The sequence below is a fragment of the Arvicola amphibius genome, chromosome 4 (genome assembly GCF_903992535.2).
Source record: "Arvicola amphibius chromosome 4, mArvAmp1.2, whole genome shotgun sequence".
Lineage (NCBI taxonomy): Eukaryota > Metazoa > Chordata > Mammalia > Rodentia > Cricetidae > Arvicola > Arvicola amphibius.
The window spans coordinates 136,273,029-136,300,001 of NC_052050.1; the positions used below are offsets into that span (position 1 = coordinate 136,273,029).

Consider the following 26,973-nt stretch of genomic DNA (forward strand, 5'->3'; position numbering starts at 1 on the left):
AACAGAAGGCAGGCAGGTAAGGAAATGAACCAGACACAGATAGAGGGGGGCATAGACTTCCTGATATTCGAGCCTACAACTGCAAAAGGTTGGCTGCTCTTTGTGCTTCCTTATAGCTGCAACGAAACCTGCATTGAAGCCTCAGTATCAACACCAAAACCTTAAGTTTTTTTTTTTGTTTTTTTTTTTGTTTTTGTTTTTGTTTTTTTCGAGACAGGGTTTCCCTGTAGTTTCTAGAGCCTGTCCTGGAACTAGCTCTTGTAGACCAGGCTGGCCTCGAACTCACAAAGATCCTCCTGCCTCTGCCTCCCGAGTGCTGGGATTAAAGGCGTGCGCCACCACCGCCCGGCTCAAAACCTTAAGTTTTGTGTTAAGTGCATGGTGTTCATCCACCCACTTTCAGAAACCAATGGTTTGGGGATAGGTTAAATTTCCTCAATTCTTCACTTTGGAAGCATGGTCAATGTTAGTACCAAATGATTTCATTTAAATAAAATTCTATCTAATGCTAGGTAGACCTTGAATTTTGTAACAGGAAGTTATCACTCCAAACAAGAAGCCATGAGAGGTTGGGAAGATGGCTCACTTGGTTAAAGTACTTAGCTGGAGATGGTAGGACCCATTGGGCTCCCTAGCCCATCAGTGTAGCCTAACTGGCAAAGAGAGTAGCTTAGGGATGCACACCTGAAGATGACCTCTGGCCCAGACACAGACACAGACACACACAGACACACACACACACACACACACACACACACACACACCACACACAGACTCACATGCACTGGGGTAGGTTTATGAATTCTACCCTTTTAACGTCCTTGGATTTCAATAATTTCTCTATGTTCATTGGTTCTTCTTGAGTAAACAGCTCTTGTTTATGGCCATACCACGATGAACGAGCGAATGAGCCCAATGTTAATCTGATCTCGGAGTAAATAGCTCTTGACCTGAGCTATTTCAACAGGCTGCAAACAGATTTTCTAGCACTTCAATTTATTTATTTATTTATTTATTTAGGGATAATAACCACTTACACCTACTTAGTTGAAATGTTCACCCAGTCATGTTGCTTTCCACCTCGAGCATCTTCAAAGGTCTTCACAGTGGTCCAATTAAGTTCATCTGGCTCAGGAGGCCTTGCAATGCCTTTTGTGATCTGAACTCAGCTTATCTCTTAAGGTTCATTTATCACCTGTAATAACCCACAGCCTAAGACCTCCCAGAGGTCACACATTCCAGGTCAAACAGGAGCTGGGCAGATCCTGACCTTCTCCTAGCACAGACATCCCCTCCTCCAAGAAGGGTAAGGGCCAGCGGGAGGGATGAGAGAGGGAGAAGAGCAGCAGCCAGGCCTTCGCTACTGAACGCCTGCTCTTTTATTCTACCACGGTATGAAAACGAGGAACACCCAAGAGAAATGGCTAGAGGTTCAGAGAGCGGCTTTTATCAATTAATAGGAAAACATTTTCAAAAACTTAAAAGAGCATTTGGTCCTGTGGGTAACTCTTAGATTTCTTGTGTCTACTGCATGCTGCATGCAGTTCCGTAATAGTTGTTTGGACAGACCTCCCTCCCTACCTGGAGGGTCCTAGTATGGAGAGCTTTGTCACATTTAATGCTGAATTCTCAGCACTTAAAACACAACCAGCCCTCACCCCGACCTCCCAAGCACTGGGCTGCAGACCCACCTGCAGCATGCACAATGGCATTTATATGGGTGCTGAGGGCCTGAACTCCAGTTCTTCTTGCCTGTGCGGCAGGCTCTTTACCTACTGAGCCCTCTCCCCAGCCCCTGCTGACTTTTCTTTTAAGTCAAAATCTCCATCTCAGCAATCTGTCTATTTGAATGCCACACGCCTTTTAGGGAATCAATCGGGCCTAACTATTTTGGAGAAACTCAGAACAAATGACACTGGCAAGTACAATGAGGCAAGTATAAGTGGCAGTGGCAAATATGTGCCTACTTAAAATTGGCTCCAATTTTACCATGAGAACATAGCCCACAGAATCAACTGAGCAGGGCTCAGAGACTGAACCTACAATCAGGGAACCTGTATGGGGCTGACCTAGCTATGGGTCCTGTGCATACACATTATGGCTATTGGATTGGTGTTCTTTGGTAGTGGAGGTGTCTCTGCCTCTCTTGCCTGTGCTTGGGACCCCTTTCCTCCTACTGGGTTGCCTCATCCAGCCTTGATGTGAAGGTTGTGCCCAGTCTTACTGTAACTTGTTCTGTCCTGTTGCTTTGATATCCCTGGGAGACCTGTTTTTTTCTTTTTTCTTTTTTTCTCTTTAAGGGAAATGGAGGAGAAGCAGAGGGAGGGGAAACTGTGGTCGGGATGTAATGTACTAGAGAAGATTTTTTAAAAAATGGTGAAAGATAAAATACCAAAGTCTCTAATTTAAGTGCAGATTGTTTAGCATCCCTTGGAGACCTTTTTCTGAGCTCTTACCCAAATTGCCTGGCTTCTACCAAAAACAAGAAACCCTGAAGACTGCTGTCTTTAAATGTGTGAGCAGGGTGAATCCATTCTGCTTTTTATCACATCACACTCAAGGTTTCAATGTGGTAGGGTTAATTATTGATTGCAGATGTGACACTTGAAATTCTGTGTCTTCGAGCTTCTTGTACTAATTTCTATCAGAATTTTTTGTGTGCCAAAATAAGCAAGTTCCTGCTGACTTTGGTAGCTGATTAACATATTAAGACTAGACGGGGGAAACCAGCAGTGGATCCTAGGGGAAGCAGAGGACACAGAAATGAGCTTAGCCAGGCTTCCTGCCCTGTGTGTCACCAAATTCCAAACCTGAGAAAGATTCCAGATCAAAGGGGTAAGTGGTCAAAGCCCCATGCTTCTGTCTCCCCTTTGAGACGTAAAGGCTCACCAGCAGGCTATGGGGTTCAGAAAACTGTCCCAGTTGGTCTGTAAAATCTCCATTTCTGAAAACCGTCGGACCTATGCTGTTCTTTCTTTATTCCTCATTTTCTGAGAGAATAATGTTCTGCACAAACTAGTTGGGAGAAATGCTGCCCCAGAGATTTCCACTTCAAGGAAGTCCCCGAAACAAAAGAAGTCCTTCTGGAGTACCCCCTTTCACCCATGTTATTGTCAGCCACGGCCCCTGTGACTGTAGGTTCCGGACAGAGTACAGAAGAGAACAGAGCATCCCTGTCATCAACAGCAATCTTCTCTGCTGTGCTGACTGCACTCAGGGTGAAAAACAGCCCCACAGAGAAAAAGATCGTGGGTGGAGCTGGCTCAGCCCTGAGAATCTGAACCAAAGGATTTAGGGAATCATGTGAGCACAGGTGCTTCTGGATTGCTGGAGTCCTAGGGAATCATGTGAGCACAGGTGCTCCTGGATTGCTGGAGTCCAGTTTGAATGGCACACAAGTAAATAAAACAAGAGAAAGACTGTTCTGCAATAAATAAATAAATAACTGTAGGACTTAAACAGCATGAGAGACTGCGGTGTTTCATAGAGACTGGAGGGAAAAGAGCGGGAAGAGGGTACAGCCTGCTCTATGACCTAGTTCTAGCTCCTCTGTAGGGTCTGGACCGTTGCCTCAGGGCCACTTGACGCCAAGACAACCATCACTGCCAAGTGCTGGCCTGAGTCCTGAAGTTCTTCAGCTCCCAGGCTGGAATTTCAAGTGCGTTCTCGTTAGCCTTAAGATATTCTTCCCTACAGTCCCACTGTGTTTCTCACAGCCCTAAGGCAGGCAAATTGCTTCTTTTTATGTGATATGAAGGAAAACCAGAGGATTAAATTGTTCCTTTTCAATGACAGAAAATTTAGAAATGATTGTTTTACACTTCAAGGAAGGAGTGTTCAAGGATACTAACAGCTACTGTTACTAGTTAAGCAGTCTATAAAACAACTTAACCCTTGCAGAAACAAAAGAATATCAAACAATCCACCACCCTAGAGAACCTAGACAACAAAGAGGACCCAAGGAGAGACATACATGGATCTACATAGGAAAGAGAAAAAGAAAAGATCTCCTGAGTAAATTGGGAGCATGGGAGTAGAAGTGGAGAGAGGAAGAAGGGAGGAGAGTGGAGAAAAAATATATAGTGCTATAAAAACAATAAAAAAGAAGAAAAAAATAACAAATATGATGGCAAAATCAAGCAAAACCCAACAGATGAATTAGCTTCGCCGTGACCTGACCTGACCAGCTTAAAAGGGATAAAAGTGTACTTTGGCTCACACCACCATGCAGCTCACACTACCATGCAGCTCACACCACCATGGACACTTGGCCTGGTTACTTGGGGCTCACGAGCTGATGTAGGACATGGCTAAGCAAAACCATTTACCTCCTGGCAGCCAGGAAGCCAAGGGCAAGAGATAGAGGAAGGCGCTGGGGTGAAGTATATACTTCAAGGGGTCACCCACCTTCTCCAACCAGGAGCCACCTCCCTCTTTTACCATGGGGAATACACAGGCATGTGACTTAAGAGCAGTCCAGATGCAAATGATAAAAACATCAAAAGGAGCGACTTTGGGAAGAAGGCGAGGAAAGCTCAGAAGAGCATCCCAGATGGCGACATGGCCTGCTGCCTCTTCCCTTGACCACAAACCTCGTCTGATCTCCTCAGTGACCCATGCTCCAACCTTAGGTCTCAGAAGCTGTGTTCATACCACACTACTGCTTGCTATTTTAATACTTCCCAGTTTTTCCTAAGCCCTGTTACATGTGACTCTCCCTTTCTGATGCAGAGAAACCCAGTCTGGGCTGCCGGCTCCTGGCTTCCATCAGTCACCCACACCCTGCTTATGCTCCAGAGTTCCTTTCCCGTCTTTTTGTTTTGTTTTTAAAACTCTGAATATGTAAAATGTGTTTTCTAGGGGCCAGAGAGATGGCTCAGTGGTTAAGAGCACCGGCTGCTCTTCCAGAGGACCTGGGTTCAATTCCCAGCATCTACATGGCAGCTCATGCCTTTCTGTAACTCTAGTTCCAGGGGATCTGACACCCTCCACAGACATACATGCAGATAAAACACTAATGAAATATATATATATATATATATATATATATATGTTTTGTAATTATAAAAGTAAAACAGGGCAACACTAAAAAAATTGAGATTGTTTGATGTGGGATTCCCCTCTGTATGCTGTGAATAGCATTGGTTAATAAAAAAAATTGTCTTAGGCCTGCTCAGGGAAGAACAGAAGTAGGTGGGGAAAACTAAACTGAATGCTGGGAGAAAGAAGGTGGAGTCAGAGAGAAGCCATGTAGCACCGCCAGAGACAGACCCAAAGCTTTACTGCGTAAACCACAGCCTCAAGGTATACACAGATTAATGGAGATGGGTTGATTTGAAATAAGAATTAGCCAGAAATACGCTAGAGTCATTGGCCAAGCATGTTTTAAATAAATAGTTTCTGTGTGATTATTTCGGGTCTGAGCTGCCAAGCGGCTGGGAACAAACAAGGGGGCTCCCACTACAACAATTGTTACTTGCCACAATGTAGGGAAGAGAAAGAACTGGCAGGTAAAAAAAGTACAAAGAGTGATGGAAATAATTTATGTCTTGATAGTGGTTATAACTTTATAGTTGTTTGCTATTGTTGGTTTTGTTGCTGTTTTTGAGGGGGGGGGGCACTCAAGCCAAGAAAGCAAGCGACTGCAAGGCAGATGCCTAGTTTAAGTATCCTTTAGGCCGAACATGTTTGGGGAGCAAAGGTCCACGTGATACTCATTGGTGAGTCAGCAGAGACAGGGAAGGTAAGGAGAATTCATAAGATGCTATGTGTTGGCTGGGCAGCGGTGGTACAGGCCTTTTATCCCAGCCGTTGGGAGGCAGAGGCAAGAGGAACTCTGAGAGTTCGAGGCTAGCCTGGTCTACAAAATGAGTTCTGGGACAGCCAAAACTGTTACACAGAGAAACCCTGTCTCAAAAAAAAAAAATAAAAAATAAAATAAAAAAAAAATAAATAAAAAGAAGCTGTGTGTTGAAACTCAGAACTAATTCAGATTTTCTTCTAAATGCAATGGGAAGTGGTTTTACGTCGGTGAGGTGGGAGGATAACGGGATTGCATCGCCTATTTTAAAACAGCACTCTAGGCCTATCTAACTTGACCCAGTCATTGTTTCAGTTTGCCCCGTCCTTCTGAGAACTCGTGTCTTGCACTGCTTGGATGGCTTTGTGATGTGCCTGTGGCTGTACATGGGCCCACAACCCTGGACATAGTCACACTGCTCAGGGTGAGCAGGTGAGCCAGGATCAAGTGGATCCTTCTGCTGGTATCTCAGTGTGGCGCTGCTCAACAGGACGTGGCTTTGCCTCTGACGTCAGAGTTGGAAAAATGAAAAGGTCAAGCTGTTGGCTTCATGTTTCCTGCCATATGGAAAAGCCCCATCTCTGAGTAGAAGGAATGAGGTCAGGAGAGGCAAGCAGCAAGGAGAGAGGAGAGGAGAGAGTGGGGGTACCAGGAAGCCAATCTTTGTGGTCTGTGTTCCTGGGGTCTCAGAAACTAATCTTAACTCTCCCTGGGCAGAGTGGAAACCTCCTCAATTGAAGCTTGTTGAGTTTCTGATCTTATCACCCTCAGTCATCCCTAATCCAGTGACTTTTGACACCAGAGTTTTTGGGCTTTTGCTTTCTTTCATTTGCATCCTTTATTCCTAGGAGCTTGAAGGAGAGAAGAAATAATGGGAAATTAACAGAGCAAGTGCCTGGCTGGGGACCAGTGAGAAGGACATTAGCAATTCCTGCTTCTAGCAGCAGGGTCCTCATTAAGAAATCACAAGTGTTTGGATTAAACACTTCACCTTCCCCAGCAGGCAGAGCCACGTGACTGTCTGTGGGTGTCAACTATGATCAGAAAAGATGAGGATTACTTCTGAGCTGAAAATTTTTAATCAGTGTGTAATTTGCTGGATCTGTTTCCCAAGTCTCTATAAGGAAAGTTTTATTAATTTTGCACATTCAAAGGGATCTTCACGAGGTTTTTAGACAAAGGGCAATAAACATGGGGAGGAACACAAAGACCGATGGAACAATAGACCAGGGGAATCATGGCCAGGGTTGTTACCAGGAGGTGTGTGTGGGCGGGGGAGGCTGCTGGTGGAAGGTGAGGGTTCCTTCAAAGACTTTGTACAGATTTTGCTGGAGCACCAGTCATGAATCTGTGCTGACAAGGCTGCTGTTCAGCCTTAGCAGGCAGAGGCCATTCCTTCCAAAACAACCTGTGTGTCTTGCTGCATGCAGGAAAATACAATCAAATGGGCCTTTCTGAAGTTACAGTGACTTCAGTGTGAAATAGACAACACAGCAATTTGGCTTTGAGATGGTACAACCCTAACTCCTTCAGTCCCAACTCCTCTCTCTCTCTCTCTCTCTCTCTGCATGTGTGTGCGTGCGTGTGCATATGTGTGAATATGTGTTGGTCACGCCGATAGAATCCAGGGTATCACTTATAACAGGAACTCTCTACCATTCCCACTCATATTTACTTACATTACTCATATTTACCCTTCCTCTGACCTACACAGAACATCCTAAAATATGTTTAATAAGGAAATGAATAATGGAATTTGACAATTCAATGATATTTCTCTTTAATTTTTGAATTTTAAAACAGTCTGATCTAGGCATGGCTGATAGGCAACACCCTATACATAATGAAAGTACCTGTCTTAGTGAGGGTTTCTATTGCTATGAAGAGACACCATGATCACAGCAACTCTTATATAGGAAAGCCTTTAACTAGGGCTGGCTTACAGTTTCAGAGGTTTGGTCCTTTATCATCACGGCAGGAAGCATGGCTGTGTGTAGGCAGACATGGTGTTGGATAGTTGCTGAGAGTTCTGCATCTGGATTGACAGGCATCAGGAAGAGAATGCCACACTGGGTGTGCTTGAGCATTGGAGCCCTCAAAGTGACATACTTCCTAATAGTGCCACTCCCTACAAGCCTATGGGGATTATTTTTATTCAAACCACCACAACCTAATCTGTTAAATCTTGATGGATGTAGCCACAGAGAAAACTACATAATCAACTAAGGTCACGAGTGTATTCCTCGACCCCAAACTCCCTTATGTCCCTCTGCAGGTCAAAGCTCCCATCTGTCCCCAACATGAGGAACTTTTGGAATGTTAAACTTCTGGGCTGAGAAGAAGAGCAAGCAACAACAGCCACAATTTCAAAGACAAACTCTGGGTATATGAGGAGACCATCAACAAAACAAAATGAAAGGTTTGCTTTCTTTTACCCAGATATAACATTTCCTAAAGGTCACTGGGTGAAGAAAGTACTCAGAAGAGCTGAAATGCTCCCAGGGTCAAGGTCTCCCTGCTGGGTCATCAAGGAGATAGACATTGCCCTCGACCCACAGAGGTCTAAGGAACTCTAGGAAGGCTTAGTTTTATCCCCAAGAGCACTTCTTTCTCCAATCAGAGCATGGCATTTATGACATTCCTAGCTTGCTGGCTATAGTTTGTTATTTTCTTCCTTCAGGAATTAAAGGAGATTAGAATGCCTATTCTTGTCAAGGCTGGACCAGTTTTCCTATAGCATCTTTTGGTATTAACACACTGGACCAAGCTGGTCTACAAAGCCAGTCCCAGAACAGCTAGGACTACCGAGAGAAAGCTTGTCTCAACACACACACACACACACACACACACACACACACACACTCACACACACCAAACAACATGCATGCATGCATATATATGTTTATATCTTAGAAAATCACTGCTAAATGCCAAAAATGTGTATAATTTTTTATTCATTCAGTACACTATTTTCAAATGTTCCCCCTCCCCAGTGCAAAAAAAAAAAGAAAAAAAAAGAAACTTCAATCTACGTTCCAACATATCACCACACATTTTAAACAAGGAAAACCGGGACTCATTAGGTTTAATCATATGCACACCACTAAACCCTCTCATTGTATCTGCATTACAGTAAGACTGGGGAGTTACTAACCTGAATCATCTTGTGAGGCCCGAGGATTACTTCTTGTCTTGGTAAATCATGGCAGTTTCTCCTTGTTGTTCCTCACGACTCTCTCAATATGTTACATACATGAAAGGAGCGGGGGTGAAGTCAGTAGGTAGCATCCTTTGCCCTTCTCAGGACTCACCACTCCGTGTGAGTCTCTGAAGGGAGTCCAGGCCCTACAAGGAAAAAAAAACAAACAAAAAACAAGCCACTTTACAAAATAAGAATATCAAACCTGATACTTACTACTGCCAGGTTGACCTCTTGACCTATGCATCAATCACTCAAGGAGGTAGGAACTACAAAGAAAGGCTAGTATGTGCTATGTGCCAGAATTAGCAGGACAGTTTGCGGATCAGTTTTTAAGCTTTCTGCAAAACAAGCTGTACTTTACCCACAATTATAAGCAGGACTAGTCATCTCTAAAGTGGTTTAATTAAATACATAGTACTTGATACTATTGTTCTGCTAAAGGAGCGGAGCAATAAAATGACTCCTAATGACATTCTGTTACACTCTTAGATTCTTAGATCAGTGTCCCACTAAATCAGCAGCAGAGACGCTTCCTCCTGTAGAAGACAGGAACAAATGCAGAGACGCACATCTGGACAATATGCAGAGAAAGAGAGACCTTGGAACCCTCAGGCGTAAATGGAAAGTCTTCATCAAATCCCTCCCCTCAGGGCTCAGGGAACTCTGCAGAAGAGGAGGTGGAGAGATTGGGAGAGCCGACGGAGATGGACCACACCTCGGAAACTGCCTCCCAGACAGAACAGGGCTGATGCACATATGAACTCGGAGAGACTGCGACACAGGTCAGAGTTAGATGGTGCCCCAGCACAGAGAGGTGGACATGGACACCAGCTCCCAAACTTATCCGAGAAGATACCTCTCACTGACAACTGGTCGGGAGGGAAAATATAGTTGATTTTCTCCAAGGGAGTCTCACTGGGCAGTATCATTGAAATGCAGGCCCTATGCCCAGCAGTACATGGCCAACAGAAAACTAACTCAATGGTATTTTTAAATATATAGATATATATTTGTTTCATATTGCTCTGTTAGGCATTTTTTAATCTTTCTGATTTTGTGTTTTTATAGTTTTGTTTGCCTGTGTATGTATGTATGTGTGTATTTCTCAGCTTTTCCTTTGTTTTTTTTTTAAATTTGTTTTGTTTTATTCTGTTTTGTTTGGTTATTTGTTTGGCTTTGTTTTGATTATCTATCTGTTTGAAAGAGAGAGAGAGAGAGAGAGAGAGAGAGAGAGAGAGAGAGAGAGAGAGAGAGAGAGAGAGAACCTGAATTTGGAAGTGTGGGGAGCTTGGGTGTATCTGGGAGGAGATGCCAGAGGGGAACAGTGAACAGACTATATTGGATTTTTAAAAAATGCATACTATTTGAGATAATATTACTAATTGCATTAAGTCATTCTGGGCCATATTTTTTTTTTTACAGTATCTGCTACTTCCTCATCCTTTTGACAACATTCCAGTCACCCAAAGTGGCTCATACTTATTTCTTTAATTTTTATAAGGTTATCAGGAAATCCAAAGGCTTTCAACAAAAAAACAAACAAACAAAAAACTAAAAAGGCAAATGTGACCTTCACACAAAAAGCTCATAGTAGCACAGAGATTATAGCGTACAGAATGATATTCCAAGTGCAGCTTGGTGTCAAAGAAAGAGTCCATTCTATAACCAGTGCTTCTGTCTCATTGATTATCTGTTCATTGGCTGCCATTGCCTGTGTCGGGCAGATCCTTGTCTATGTTCTCCACACGTAAAAGCCCACAACATACATCTTTTGGTATATGAAGCAATTGTCAGGGTGGCTGAGTGGGATGTATGGGCCAACTTCCTGTTGCTCATTTGTCCCACCCTAACCTTGGTTTCTGTAATGTGCATTACATTGACAGAATCTCTAGTGCCATTTGAGCTCACTGAGAAGCTGACTCTGCAAGTGGGATTTCAGATTCAAGCGTATTTATCTCAAAGTGTTCTCCAGGAGCCATCATCTGGGGACAATCTGTCCACCCCCTCACCCCCACAAATCTGAAACGGGGGGTGGGGAGAGAACAGCAAAGCCCCTCAAGAGTAAAAGCTGTGTGTTTGAGAACAGCTAGAAGGTAGCCTATTACCAAAAGAGGTTAATATTGTTTTTCCCATGACCTAAAAATGCCTGCAGAGGAATGAATTTGGACATTCAGCTATTGAGAGAAAGTTTGTTCAGAAACTCTAGCTGACTGCCTCAACTTCCCCGGTCAGTTTCTGTTGCATGTCTGTAAGACCCCAATTTGCCCTGAGTCCAGCTATTCTGATAGTCGATGCTGGACCTTGTGAGCGCTCCATCTAATGATAGCTTGTTCTTTCTCTGATACTTACTGTTCTTTTATTTTTGCTTGCTATATACTTAATAAACTCACTCATTCAAAACTCAAGACAGAATGAGTACGGTAGGCCATTCTTTGAGCTGCACAGAATGGTCCCTATGTAAGGATCTCTTGTCTTTTGCAATGACGCTTAGCTCGAGATAGCTGATGGTCACATGCAGGTATCTGGTCTGTTACATTGAACATCAAAAGGGACTCTTTAGGAAGCACCAGAGAGAGCTTGAGATTGCTACTGGTTAAGCACCTGTTCCCGAACTGCTTTGATTATAAATAACATGCATTTGTTTACTGAGCCCATAGGCTAAAGTTTCCCCACTTGGACGATCCTTCCTGGCTGGGCACACATTCTTCTCCTCCAGCTTGACTGCGTATGTGCTTTTTCTTCAGGCATTATTAGCAGAGCTCTTAGTCTTCTCCAAGGACTGCTGAGGCCTTCAGGGTCTTGTTCAGGAAGAGGAGCCACTGGCAAGGGCAGGAACAGGTGCGAAGGCACAGGTGAACACCCTGGGCTTTCTACATGCTCAATCCATACTCCCCAAATACCTGCACATATGATCGCATAATTAGTTTTCCTATGTTATTATCCAAATTTGCCTCTGTCAAAAGTATTTGAACCCTATTAGCTACTCCAGGAAGTTGTCTGGTAAAATTAAAACATAACAGGATCCATCTTCAGAAGTCTGAATTCAGATGAGTCCTAGTACTCCATCAGCCATTTAGAATCAAAATGAATGCACCGTCTCTTCTTCTCTCGGCTAGTGGGAAGCCATCTTCTAAGACAAACCTTCTGTAATTTTGGGGGTGTAGCATATGAGTGAGCTGTCCTAGAAGGGAGTCAGCACTTTAAACCACAGAGCAACGGCAGTTTTAGGGTTCAAGGATTTTCTTTACGGAGTTAAAACTGCACAGTCATTTATTTAACAGAAAATAATGGAGTATTTTCAAGGTCAATATACTTTCTGGTACAGATAAAGCTCCAAGGATAAAGATTAAACGGATCCTGCTCCTGTTCAGAGCCCTTAGATGCTGTGATCTACTGGATGATGGATCTAATAGATCTAATGGATGATGCTGTGATCTGCCATCAGAGGGAATGAAGAGGAGGTGGGAGGGGTGTTCAGGCCTGGACAGGGGCTTCTTGTGGTATCCGAAGGACAAGTAAAATGACATGAATCTTGGGAAAGTGAACTGGATTAGAGATCATGACAAAAACCAAAACACTGCCACTACCATCATCACCACCACCACCACCACCACCAAAACCCCAAAACATTATCCTAGCACTTGGCATTCAGAAATACATTCAGGCAGAGATGATCGTACAGAGTGAAAGGAATGAGGTGGTCATGCCAAGGGCCACTAACACTTACCTGCCCCACATGTCAGCTTGTCGCCGCTGCTGGTAGAGTGGTGGACAGTTCAGTGTAATTAAGGAAGCACGAGGGTGCACATACTAAGCAAGAATTGCACGGAAAGCCACGAGAAGAGAGGATGGAGGTGTGAAGGATGCAGTTTCCCACTGTCTAGACTCTGTTCGGATAGAGATCAGCCAAGAATAATGGCTGGGCACAAAAGGTGAGAGCAAGGACTGAGTGGCTGAGGGAAAAAGCACAGATAGCAACAGTTGCTCTGCAGCTTGGAGTGACACAAACTTTGTGACTCTTAAGTAATGGGACCCGTGAAACAGTCCCATCCATGCGCAGAACTCTCCATGGAAACGCCTGAGATCCGCCAGAGAGGACACAGTGAAGGCGGCAAGGGAAAGAATGCAAGAGTTCCCATGGACCGCCTAGGAAGCTGGGCTCCAAAACAGCAAAATGCATGGCCTCGGGAGAATACAGGCCCCCTCTATGATTACAGTGCCTGCCAGGCATTTCTGTAGAAACAGCGTATGGAAGGGAAGGGACAATAGGAAAATGATTACTTTTTTTTCCTTCAGGAAAGCAGATCCAACATGTCTCCAAGAAAACGTCATTCTTTCCTTCAAAAATTTCAAGGATTCTGTGTCTTAATGACTTCGATTTTGAGTGGAATAATATCCTTATAATCAAAGTGAGTCGAATAACCTCCATGTGGGGAAAGTGAACGTGTGAAGTTATGGGTGTATGATGCGGGGACACACGCACGCACACACGCACACACGCACACACACACAGCACCGAGAGTTCCAACACAGGCCCCTTTAACAGGTTGTTCCTCCACAGGCGATGGCTTGGTCTTCTTCGTGGTTACTAGATGGTAATTCATTCTGATTTCACAGATTAGAAAAAAATGCCAGAAAAGAACAGGAAAATCAAACATAAAGTTTAAGGGGAATGGAAATAGAGAGACCAGCTTCCCCGAGGCAATCTTTGCTGGTGTCAATTTGACAAAACTAGCTTGCAGCCTGTGCAGAGATCAAAGGATCAGAGCTCACATCGGCAGCCCACGAGGAGATGATTCGGATGTACTGAACAGGAAGACCAGACGCAATCATTCATCGTGCGCCCACTTTGCTGTCAGGATAAATGGTCATGCAGGCCAGGGGCCGGGGAATTGATCTACAAAGAGATTTTAAATGAAGATCATGGTGTCTAACTAGAAACCAACGAATGCACAGATACTCTTAATTTTATAGAGGGAAATTGAGGGGCCAATATGAGGCGGTGCTAGCAGTTCTCACAAAATATATTTTATAATGCAGTTAGCTTTGAAGCAGGTGCTCTGGGTTTCTTTCTGAGAACATAAAGCCGATGTTACTCTTGGCTCAGGAAGAGTCCTTGTGTATACAAAAGATACCTGTCTGCCAAGGATCACAGTTGCTGGTTCTTCTCCCACAGCCTGAAGTTAGGCGCTTATCTAGATCAGGAGTCCCCTTTCCTTGTGGATTTTACACTCCAGGAAAACCTCCAGGGGATATTTGCTTAGCCAGGAGAAGCTGATATTTCTCTGAGATCTAGGACTTGACATGAGTGACGGATGCCACAACACCGAAAGCTCAGCATCAGTCACCATAACTGCTCAGATGAGCGTGGAACTTGACTCCCACAGAAACTGGGTGACCCCGATTTTAGAAAAGAGTCCTTTCCTTTCAAATTGGATAGAGGTTGGCATTATGAAAGGGTAATTAAGCCATTTTTAATGTTTCTATCTCACCGTGGACTGATGACAGCATCTTCACCAACCAACCCTGCCGTAAAGAACTGAATTTTAGGAGAGAGATAACAGCAATAGCAATGGCATCCTAACCTCCCTCCCCCACCACACCCACTTCCATAGCTCTGTGCTACGATGCGCACCCTGGTAGTCCTCTACTGTCAGCCCTGACCCCCCCAAAAAAAACAAAGTCCCCGTACATTAGCACGCCATGGGAAGGCTGCCCTGCTGAGTCCAGTTTGGCCTTTGGGCAGCTTTTCTCAGGACTCACCTGCCGCACACACCTGGACTCTGCCACTGCCCCCGGCAGCAGACGGACAGCACCTCTAGGTTTCAGTGAGATAAGAACTTTTTATCAGAATGGAAATCAGTGCGTGGCTCTGAAAAGGGATGGTACACTCGAGTCCATGCTTCCAGTCTCAGTGCTACCGTGTCCCCTCCTCCTCGTCCGATCATCTGAGTGTCTTCAGGCTGTTTGCTCGTCAGTTCCCTCACTGCCCTGTGATTTCCTCACTGCCCTGTGATTTCCTCGCTGCCCTGGATCACTGCAGACAGATAATTGAGTCTCAGTTTCTGCACAGAGAGTTTGTCTCTGTGGAGCTCTTCTGTCCTACAGAACAGCGACGTCTCTCATACCACACTGTATTAAACAGATACCCCTTGCTACCTGTACTGAAGTAGCCACTCTTCGGTCCTCTTGGCTGTCCAACACCAAGCTGTAATTTTCCCCAACTGCATTTTCTCTTGGGACAAGCTCATAATATGCAAAACTGGTGAGATTTGGAGCCACGCCTGTCTCCCTAATCCCTGAAGCAGGGGAATTTCCCTACTCCCTGTCTACTGGCAGGATGGCTTACTGGGTTAAATGGTGGTCCTCCAGAAGATGTCCTAATCAATGGGACTGATAAGACTGGTGTATTTGGAAACATGAGTTTGCAGACATACTCAGGGGTTTCAAGATGAGATTATCCTGGTCATCCACGTCAAGCCTCCATCCAGAGGCAATAGTCCTTACAACACATGGCAGAGGAGATGGAAGGAAGGGAGATGGAAGATTGTCATAGCAGGGTGGGGGGCGGGGCTGGTGCCACAGCCAGTCAATGGGGAACCAATAGCAATGGTAGCGCATGTGAGGGTTTCCCCTGGAACCTTCATGGTGCGTGGCCCTGTTGATAGGTTGATACAGGATATCTGGATTTCAGAGCTTTGATAGAGTAAATTTCTACTGTTTTAGACCACCCAGGTTGTGGCCGTATATTATTGCGGCCCTAGGAATTAAATATCATGACCTGGTCATGGGTGGGACCTATATTCAGCCTCTCAAGATTCTTATGCTTCTTGTATAGGTTCCAGAGACTGAACCCAAGTCATGGGACTCGTGAGACAAGTGTTCTTATGGCCCAAAGCCACCTCCACTGACCATTTTAACTAGTTTTATAAACTATTTATTTATTTTAATTTTTGTGTGTGAGTGTTTTACCTTCATGTGTCTGTGTTCCACACGGATGAAGAGCCTGCAAGGCCAGAAGCAGGCAACAGATTCACAGGAACTTGGATTATGTATGTTAGCACCCATGTGGTGCTGAGAACTGTACCCAAGTCCACTCTAACCGCTTTACTGCACAACTGTATCTCCAAGCCCCAATTTAAACTAATTTTTATGTTTGCTTTGTATTTTTCTAGATGGGGTTTCTCTGTGTAGCCCTGGCTATCCTGAAGCTTGCTCTGTAGACCAGACTGCCTCTGCCTCCTGAGTATGGGGAGCAAAAGCTTGCACCATACCGTCCAGCACCAAATTTTAAAGTATTGGCAATTGTACTCCACTGCTGATGCTTTAGATGAAATAAAAATATGAATACCCTGAAAAGCATCATTAACAACCCACAGAGTGAGCCGGAGGCTGCCAGTGGCTAAAAACTAGCCTCTTAACCACTTGTGGTTGTAGGAATTGGGTGTCCACATGGAGTAAGCCTTTAAGGGTCAGAGCTCCTCTCCCCAGGGAACAGTGGGAAGGACTCAAGGAATTAAGGAGAAAGTAAGGCATTTGAATAGCTTAAGAAGAAGAAGGTTAAACCCTAGTGACTAAGGCACCAGCTCAAGCTGTAGGCTTGATTCCCTTAACTACTGAATTTACACAGGGTTGCAGAAGCTGAACAATGAACTCCAGGTTTGAATTTAGAAGTTAATAAAGTATATGATCTCACACCTTGCTAAGTAGTTTATGTGAAGTTCCAAGATTCAGGATAAAAACTGGACCTGAGACTTCAGGGCTGTGTCTCTTCCTTTGCCTGCGTAAGGATGACCTTTTACCTTGCGGTTCTCCCATTCCCACACCAGAGGAGGTGGCTTACTAAAGGGCGAGAAACCAGCCAGTCTCATGTTTCCGCCAATGCTCACTGCCTCTAGACCTGTGGTAACCTTCCTCAATGATTAGAAGGACGATTACAATATTAAACCCAGAGGTGAACCCAGGATAACTACAGATGGAGGAAGGATGCTCCCCAACAGCCAGAAGCATGGGTTCCAGAGGTGAACCCAGGATAACTACAGATGGAGGAAAATGCTCCCCAACAGCCAGAAGCATGGGTTCCAGAGGTGAACCCAGGATAACTACAGATGGAGGAAGGATGCTCCCCAACAGCCAGAAGCGCCAGCCCCCAGAAGCATTTTGTTTTCCTCACCCACGGCTTTCAGAAGAAAGCAGCAGATGATAGGATCGTGCGACTCACCCCGCTAACCTATTTGCATTTTTTTCATATCTCCTTCCGCCTCTAGAGGGACGGAGATGAACTCTGTGCTGTCCCATGAAGCACTCCAAAGCTCTACGCTGAATCCATTCTGACAAGAAACAAGTTCCTCCTGCTTGCTTTCGTCTCTTCTCAATCATCAATTTTTTCTCCTGGCACCTAGATCCTTCCATTAGTATAAAATGCATTTCGATATCTCTAAAAAATGTACAGTTCTTTCATGTGTGAACACAGAGCGTGGTCTAGGTTAAGCCTTCTTTTCACTGCCACCTCTTAGGGCAAGGTCCTTAAAAGAAACTGTTCTCACTTCGAGGCTTTCCTCTCTTCTGACTTACCAACGTCAAGCTTATAATCAAGAAACACCTGACAAGAATGCCTGGTCCACAGCTGTCATCCAGCAAGCTGGCTGGCAAAGAGAAAAGGGGAAAAGAAAAAGATAAAAATGAGGTCAGAATGGAGGGAAGAAAGAGGGAGAGGGGAGAGGAGGGGAAGGGAGAGCCCATTCACTACTGCTTTGCTCTTTTAAACAAGACAATCTATGTGTTTGTCTGCTAGGTTTACAGGGTCATCTGAGCCTCGCTTCCCTCTGCTCCAGCTCCCAATCCTGCACACCGTGCAGTCAGTCACAAGCCATGACAATGGACAATGACTCCTTCGTTCTCACCAGAGCCTTCTCACTGTTAGACGGTTCATGGTCCAAACTGTAGTGTTGGACAACCAGGACATGTAGGTGACCTTATGTCCCCAGGAGTGGAATCTGTGGGGATGGTTCTTTGCTACTGTTAAAGAGGCCTGGGCAAAGACTTCCCACTAACTTTCACGCAAGGAGCCCCTCTCTTGGTGGTTATGGTTGCAGAGTTATGTGAATGTACGCAATGCCACTGAAACATGTATTTAGAAACGGTTAGAATAGTGGGCTTTGTGGAGTTTTTTGTTTGCTTGGTTTTTTTTTTGTTGTTGTTGTTTTGTTTGGTTTGGTTTGGTTTTGTTTGGTTTGGTTTGAGACAGGCTTTCTCTTTGTAACAACTTTGGCTGACCCAGAACTCACTTTGTGCACTATACTGTCCTGGAACTCACAGAGATCCACCTGCCTTGGCCTCCCAAGTTCTGTGATTAAAGTCAGGCACTACCATACTCAGTGAGTTTTTTATTTTTAAACCATAATAAAAAGCAAAACTTTTAGTTACTTCTGCAAGTCCTGCTTTGGTAGTGTAGTCCCCACCTCCGTATGGGAGTCATGTCCACCTGAGGCACTCGGGACCACTCTGGTTATCAAACTAACAACTCCTGTCTCTGAGCTTCTCCCTGTATTCACTCCCTTGCATTTGGAGGGCAGGACTCTACAAAAAGCATTTCTTCTTTGCCAGACGACTCTGCCTCAGGGGACTTAGAGGGCAAAAGTCAGAGAAAGGACCAGTTCCTTCCTGTTAGCTTCCTGTTCCTCCCCGAGTTGCCCAGCAACGGTCCTTCCCTACAGTGTTTGCTTCTAGGAGCAGTGGGTCAGGATCTAGTTGTTTCCGCTCTCCCAGACCAAGTGTTACACCCCTAGGAGATGCCACACCAGGCAACCAGGGCCCTTCCCGGGAGATGTGGACCCAGAACACAATCTGTCCCCTGACCTCTAACTCAGAGGTTTGGAAAGTGTTCAGAAATTATTAGCGATATCCATTTTGGTTTCCCCCATTTATCTTCTTGTTTACCATTACTAACATCACATGGGGTGGGTGCAGGTGTTCCAGCTTGTCTGTGATGGTCAAAGGATAGCCTGTGAGAGCTGGAACTCTACTTCCATCCTGAGGGTTCTGGGAATTGAACTCTGGTCGTTAGGCTTGGTGGCAAACACCTTAACCTGCTGAGCCATCTTGTTGGTCCAGCCCTATTTCTTAATTTCTATCAGAGGAACTTCTCCATATTTTTCTTGAGTACAGGTCAAGCAGCCTATGAGATACTCGATCAATTAATAAAATACTTTTAAACCTCAACCATATGCTGAATATTTGTACTAGTGCTTTAATAATCGTCATTTTAAATCTATCAAAGATCTAAGTTTAAAATTTGAAACATAACTTATATTAAGCCTCATGAAAACCCAAAAGTAGAAGTCACAGAAGACTGTGACTTGTGCTACCCAAATCATGCTACCCACAATCCCAAGTGGTCAGCCCTAGACATAAGTACAGACAAACAATGCAAGATGGACTTAGTAGGTATTATGTAAATGTTTGGACGCACACATCTATATATGTAATATGTAATATATATATAACTATATGTACATATGCAACAATAATAAGAGATCAAGAGATCATGAATCTGGGAGAAGACACAGGAGTTGTGGGAAGGGAAGGACAGACGTGATACAGATGCTGGAGCTTATATATGGAGTTCTCAATTAAAAACAAGAATAAAAAATTGAGAGACAATTCTGCAAGTGCCCTTCCTCTTTGGTGTGCTCTCCCCACCTCCCTTCCACCTTCTTTCTCTCAAGGAAGTGTTTCAGGCATCCCAGTCTAGTCTGGAACTTCCGATCCTCTGTTATAATTCTGAGCTAGTACAGTGATCTATGAGGTGCTGAGGATCAAACCAGGGCCTCGTGCAAGGTCTGTCACCTCTGATCTACTTCCCCAGTCCCTAATCTCTGACTCTTGATGCAGAAAGTGTTCTTTAACAGCCCAAGGTACCACAAAGCTTTCAAATCCATCCCATCACACAGATCTAAGAGCTAGGAAGGGGTGAGGCACCAGATGGTAAGCAGTTAAGTAAGTAGTACAAAGCTCAGAGGTTGCCCCTATTCCCATTTCCAAATGAAGCTGTATTTTTTTAAGGTTTCCAGTGCTTTGTGTACGTGTGTGTGTGTGTGTGTGTGTGTGTGTGTGTGTGTGTGTGTAGGGGCACAATTATGCCACAGCATGTGTGTAGAAGTCAGAACAGAACTTTATAGAGTTTGATTGCCAAATATCATAGTAGTAGAGAACAAACTCCAAAATATTGTCTTCTCTGTACACACACACACACACACACACATACACACACACACACCAAATTTAAAACCTTTTGAAAAAAATATTGTATCTGTACTGAACACCTATATACCTTTTCTAATCCTTATTTCATAAATAACATAGTAGTTATTTATATAGTGTTCTCCTGGTGTTAGGAAATATAGTCAATGTAATGATTTAAAGCATTTGGGAGGAGGTTCATAGGCTTTAGACAAATATTGTGTCACTCTCCATAAGGGTTCCTTCCAAGTGTCTGGAGAAGAACTTTAGGTATCCGGAGCCAGTTCCCCAGCATGCTGAGTGCAGACTACATGCACGAGTCTTGCATGGCTTCTGACTTTGGTCCCACAGACCTGCTGCTTGCAGTCTAGCCAGGCCACACCAGGGTGGTTAATATACAGCTTGGCTTTACTATATCTAGTAATTTTCTGGCACTGTTAAACAGGAAGATACCTACCGAAAGAGAGGAATGAATACACTTTTGCTCCCCTGCACACTCACCGTGGTGATTCCTGGGTTGCCTGCTCTAGTGGGCGCTGAATGCAATGGAGAGAGGAGTTCTCTGGGTTAGCAGCCAGCACCTGGAAACACGGGGGTCTCTAGAGGCCTCCTGACCTGGCTGAATTTTAAGAACAACATCCAAAGTGGCAATGTGTCTATCATTGGGCAGCATTTGTTTAGAAGAGAAAAATCCTTGTGGAGCATTCCAACTGAAGGGCAAGCCTACATGTTTCTAGACTACAAGATCAGAATCACGAAGGTGTGTGGACCTTGTGCCCTTCTGACGTTACCCACTAGGAACAGGCCACAACCCAGGGGGGCCACTTACTCCCACAGATTTCTGCAGATTCCCTTGACATCGATGCCATTTTTTTAAAAAAATATTTATTTATTATGTATACAATACTCTGTCTGTGTGTATGCCTTCAGGCCAGAAGAGGGCACCAGACCCCATTACAGATGGTTGTGAGCCACCATGTGTGTTGTTGGGAATTGATGTGGTTGCTGGGAATTGAACTCAGGACCTTTGGAAGAGCAGGCAGTGCTCTTAACCTCTGAGCCATCTCTCCAGCCCCATTGATGCCTTTTATAATAGGACTAGTGTCTCATTCACTCTTGACTTTTAAAAAGTGCATTCCTTATTGTGTGTATGTGTGTGCACCTGTGTGCTATAGTGCACATGTATAGGCCACAGGACAGCTGTGGGGATTCAGCATTCTCCTTCTATCATCTGGGACCTGGGGATTGATCTCAGGTTGCAGGGCTTGGCCAGCAAGCATCTGTACTGCTTAAGCCATTTAATCCACCCACCCACATATCGCCTTTTAAAAAGCAGCTGTGTGTTTCTAAGGACTCCTAGCCTGTCAATGGGCAAAGTTGGACTTGTACCAATGCTTCAGATCCACTTGCTGAACTGGGTTCCAGTTCTCATTGGCATGACGATCATCATGCAATTTATCATACAATGTTCTGAAAGTATTACACCACAGTCATCGCTCATCCACTGAGAATATACCATCTGGCACTCGGTTGATTGATGGTTGTAATTATAGTAGCAAAGTGACGACTTCAACAGAGAAACTGCAAGAGCAGGAGGCGTTGCCAGTTTTTAGAGCTTCTTTAATTAGAACGGATGCATTGCTTACACTGCCTCGGTGGGAAAAAGTTAAAAACAATCCAACTGCAGACATCCTAGGACGGTCCAATATTAATAGGAACAAGGCTCCTTTTATGTCATTTTTAACAGAAAAGAATCTCACCACCCCGCCTTTTAAGGTCACGGCCTCTGCCACCTTCCTGCGGTCTCAGAAGGTTGAGCCTTGTGTGGGAGCTGCAGGGTGAAGCAAGCTTGTCAGCCGGGACTTGTGAGCAGCTTGTGACCAGACCAGAGGTCCCAAGGCCAACGCCTAGCTGCACTGTTGATTCCCACCATGGGATGCATAAACGTAAACCTTCAGTGACTTTTTTTTTGTGCTTCTGCCCCACTCTTTATTATTTAACTGATCAAATGTGGGGGCCCACAGAAGTGGATCCGTTCCACCTTGACTGAAGGTCAGAGAGTTCAGGCCTAGTCTTCCTCCTTCAAGGTTATTGCCAGGAGATTTGACTTAAGGTGTGGCTACAAACAAAGATATCTTAACTTAAATTGTGGTTACCTGGTGTTTTGGGTATTAATATGGTAATCATTTTGTTCGTTTCTTGTACTGTGATAAAAAGACTTGTTTTCTTCCTTTTTTGGATTGGAGTACGTTAAGATCGTAAGAAATAAAGAAGGATGGACTCAGGATTCACTGAGTTGTCCTCCTGGTAATATCCTACATCTCTGTATCTCTTTTGTATCTCTGTTTCTCTCGTCTAACATTTCTAACCCACACATTTCTATCCTGGAACATATGAACCCATCGAGACTGGACCCCGACAGATGTTACCCCAAGGTATGGTTGCAACAAAGACATCGGTGAAGATGTGAAGATACTCATGAAAAAAAAAATATTCACTACTCCAGAGGGAAGCAATGGACACAAAATGTGCAAAACATTTATGATTCTCCTTTCAACCTTTCTTATAACTATTAAAAAACTTATTTTCATGTTATCCTAAATTTAACTACCTATATTTTCCATGTCCCTGGAGGATGAGCAATTGTTGGGTATAATGATGTTGAAACCCAGAATCTCCTTGAATTATGAACATCTATCAGAATGTAAAAATGGGAAGGAACACAATTGATGTGGGATGTTCTTTTGCATATGTTGTTTTTATTGGTTGATAAATAAAGTTGTTTTGGCCAATGGCATAGCAGAGTAAAGCAAGGTAGGAAATCCAAACAGATATATAGAGAGATTAGGTGGAGTCAAGGAGATGCCATGTAGCTATTGGGGAAGCAAGATGTGTTTTAACAAGCCATGAGCTCATGGTAAAATATAAACTAATAGAAATGGGTTAATTTATAGTTATAGCTAGTCTGTAAGAAGCCTGAGCCATTGGTCAAACAAAATTGTAACTGATATTATTAAGCCTCTGAATGGTTATTTGGGAGAATAGGTGGGCAGAGAGAAACCAGACCAGTGGGACCAGGCAAGACAGAGAAAACTTCTTCTGCATGCTATATAAAATGTAAGGAGCCGGGCGGCGGGGGCTCACGCCTTTAATCCCAGCACTCGGGAGGCAGAGGCAGGCGGATCTCTGTGAGTTCAAGACCAGCCTGGTCTACAAGAGCTAGTTCCAGGACAGGCTCCAAAGCTACAGAGAAACCCTGTCTCGAAAAACCAAAAAAAAAAAAAAAAAAAAAAAAATGTAAGGAATATCGTAATGCACACGAAGAGGCTCAAGCCACATTTCCATCAGGTGGTTCACTGATCCACACACCAAAAGTGAGCAGCTCTCTAGGCATCCACACATTCTTGTGTCTATTATTGTAGGAGTTTGGATGAGAATGGTCCTCATAGGCTCATATGTTTGAGTATTTGGTCCCCATTGGTGGAACTGTTTGGGAAGGAATTGGAGGTATGGTCTTGCTAATTGAAGGTGTATCATTTCCAGGACAGTCCCAGTTAGCTCTCTCGACTCATGGTTGTACCTCAAGTTGGGAGTTCTCAGCTAGTGTTGTAGCGATGCCTGTCTGCCCGCTGCCATGCTCCCTACCCTGATGGTCACGGCGTGGTCCTGCCCCTGTAATGGTAAGGCCCAATAAACTCTTCCAGAAGCTGCATTGTTCACAGCGGGAGAAAAGTAACTAAGACGGCTCTTGGAAGTTAGAAGATGTTGGCGCGTACCATTCGCTGCATTAATCCAGAGCCCTCTCTAAGTAAATACGTGCTGAGTTTGATATTTAGATCAGTGAAAAGTTAAAGCTGTCACAATATTTAATGAGCGAAACAGCTGAGATGGATCTGTTTCAGTACTGAGGTATTATTTATTTTAATGGCATTCATAGAAAACTTTCAATTTATGCTACATAATTTTATTCTTTCTAAGCAGCTGATAAATAACCCCTTTTCAACTAGGGACAAATTATGTCAGGGAGTTATGGAGTAGTGACGCTCTCTATGGCCTTACCTACTTTGAGTAGAGCAACCTTTTAGTTTCTATAAGAATTATCCAAGAGCTTCCACCTTGTGGGTGTCAGGAGCTACAGGATGCTCAAGTATCAGAAAATGACATATTTATCTACCACGCATGCACATCTTCCTGCAAGCGATGCACCGTCCCTTGTATCTAATACAATGCAAATGTTCTGCAAATAGTTATCAAATTTTATGGTATAGAGAATAACAGTCAGAAAAAAAAATAAACATTTTTAGAGCGTTTTCTCCCAAATAGTTCTGGTTCCTGACTGGTCGAATCTGTGGATGCAGAACCATGGATAGAAGGGCTGCTTTTTAGTGCCTCCGCAAACTGCCTTGTCTCTGGCTGTGACTTTTCACCCTGTGACTTGTCACAAGTAGGGTACCTCAGTCTGTAACTTGCTACGTCTTATCTGCTTTGGGTTTAACATTGATCATATGCGAACCACATATGCGAATCACAGGTACCGGAGGGTGACCCTGGTGGTACCTACAGTGACTGTTTATAGGCTGCATTGGTTCTGTTCTGTGATGAGGAGGTGAAGATGCCACACCTGCAGCCCTGACACGTGATAGCCTTCTGCTCTTCAGCTGGACTCCCCGGCCCCATCCCACCCTCTGGGTTCTCTTTTGGGCAGTGACATTGAGTCCTCTGTAGCTGGGTCTTCCAGTTTGCTCCATTGTCTGAAGCAGCCCACACCTGCTTTGGACCTATGCAAACCTCGCCGGTGTCGTGGGGGGTGTGACTGTTTACATCGCGCAGAGAGGTCTGCAGTTCTGAGTAAGTGGCACGATTATGAGAGCTGCACAAAAGTAGGAAATGTGCCAGTTGAAAGGCTGCTCTCATTTGCAGGCAGCCTGCATTGTATTTTATAAGAGCGTGTTTGACATTTTAAGCCTTCCTGTGACAGCAAAGTCTACTTCTCCTGGCAGCGGGAGTTATTAAGTCGGTGCCCAGAATAAACCAGACTGTTTGGGAAAGTTTCATTTTTTTTTTTCCAGTTTCCATGTTACAGTTTATGACTGGGTTGGTTTCTTCGGAGATAAGCCCAGGTTTAGTGGTACACTGTTTATAGCTTCAGATTTAAAGCCACAGGCATCATTTTTAACCTTCGAGGGAAGTCATTATAATCTACTTTTCAGGCAAATGAAACAGGGCGAGAGAGCTCTGGTTCTAAATTTAAACCTTTAAAATAAGACAAAGCACTCAACCCAACACCCCTGAGTCAGAAGAGAGAGGTTTCTCACAAATGGACAGAGAACATTACATAGAATCTAAAATACAGTCTGCTTTGTTTCAGGCCAATTACTTCATTTATTCTCAGGAAAGCAGAATACATGCCATTGACTATACAGCATGTTCACAGTACCAACTAGGTGAGATGCAGAAGCATATTTTCAAAATTAGGGAGACATATCCTTTTGGAAAATTCATTAAAAATAACAGAAACAACCTGGAACGGCTTGGTTCTCTCAAACTCGCAAGGACAGCTCCAAGTTCTGTGTAGACCATCAGATCTTTGTTTTACTTAGATTTTTTTTTAAAGACAGGGTTTCTCTGTGCAGTCCTGGCTGTGCTGAAACTCACTGTGCAGAGCAACCTGGCCTCCAACTCATAGAGATCCACCTGCCACTGCCTCCCAAGTGCTAGGATTAACAACATGCACCACCATCACCTGGCTCAGATCTTTGTTTGACGGTCTCCTCAACTTGTAGGAACTGAGATATTACACAGCTTCTTCAGGGAAAAAACCAAGTCATAGGCGGCTGAATGCAAAACCAAAGCGGATGCCAGGAGTGAGGTTCGTGTAGGCCTAAGAATCCCTCAGCATAGAAAGTACGTATCTAGTTTCTAAGGACTGCACATTGGATTCATGAGTACCCTTTTTACACAGCCATGGCCATGTTTAGATGAACAGAAAGCAACAGTTACTCATGCACATCCCTGACTAAGGTAGCTACTACTACATCATGTATTCCGTAACTAATGGTTTAGTGACTATTATTGACCTATAATAGAAATCATGTCAAGAAACAACATATAGAATGTCCTCTATCTAAAAGAAATGTTCAATTAATCTTCAATGTTCAACATGAATGGATAAATCCTAAGACACAGAGCAGTAGGACTTCAAAAGGCAAACTTTGAATTACAAATTTTGGTTACAAGCTTGGAAGAAGGAAAAAAAAAAAGAAAAGGCTCAGCACTAAAGAACATGTATTGCTTTCATCTTTCAGAGGACCTTGGTTCGATTCCCAGCACTCACAACTGCCTGTATGTAACTCCAGTTCCAGGGGACCCAATACCCTTTCTCTTGCCTCTGAGGGCCCTGAACTTACATGATGCATATACAGGCAAATAGGCACACATACTACACATAAAAAGTTTAAAAAGTTTCTAACCTCACAGATAATTGGCAAGATGCTTCTTGCCTATAGCAGAATCCACAGCAGAGTGTGAAGTCTGTTTTCTTCAGGTATGCCTTCACAGGGACCCTCTCCATTCCCGAACTCATTCTCACTCTGACACAGTATGCTACACATAAACCAGTTGGTTCATCTGCCCTGCACCAGATAAAATGCCTCACCATGATGAATAAAAAGGCTTCTGCGTGCACACACTGCTAATACATTTCCAAAAGCATGCACTGTAACAAGCAGGA

At 44.1% G+C, this 26,973-nt stretch overlaps 1 protein-coding gene across 1 annotated transcript in view; it reads right to left on the reverse strand.

Annotated features, from left to right (window-relative positions):
- The window catches only part of Trmt9b (tRNA methyltransferase 9B (putative)), a 50,256-nt gene that overhangs the window by 15,067 nt on the left and 8,216 nt on the right, over positions 1-26,973 (reverse strand). Inside the window, exon 3 of the mRNA XM_038328558.1 lies at positions 8,955-9,145. The gene's annotated coding sequence lies outside the window, so the exon portion shown is untranslated. The remainder of the gene's footprint in view (positions 1-8,954; positions 9,146-26,973) is intronic.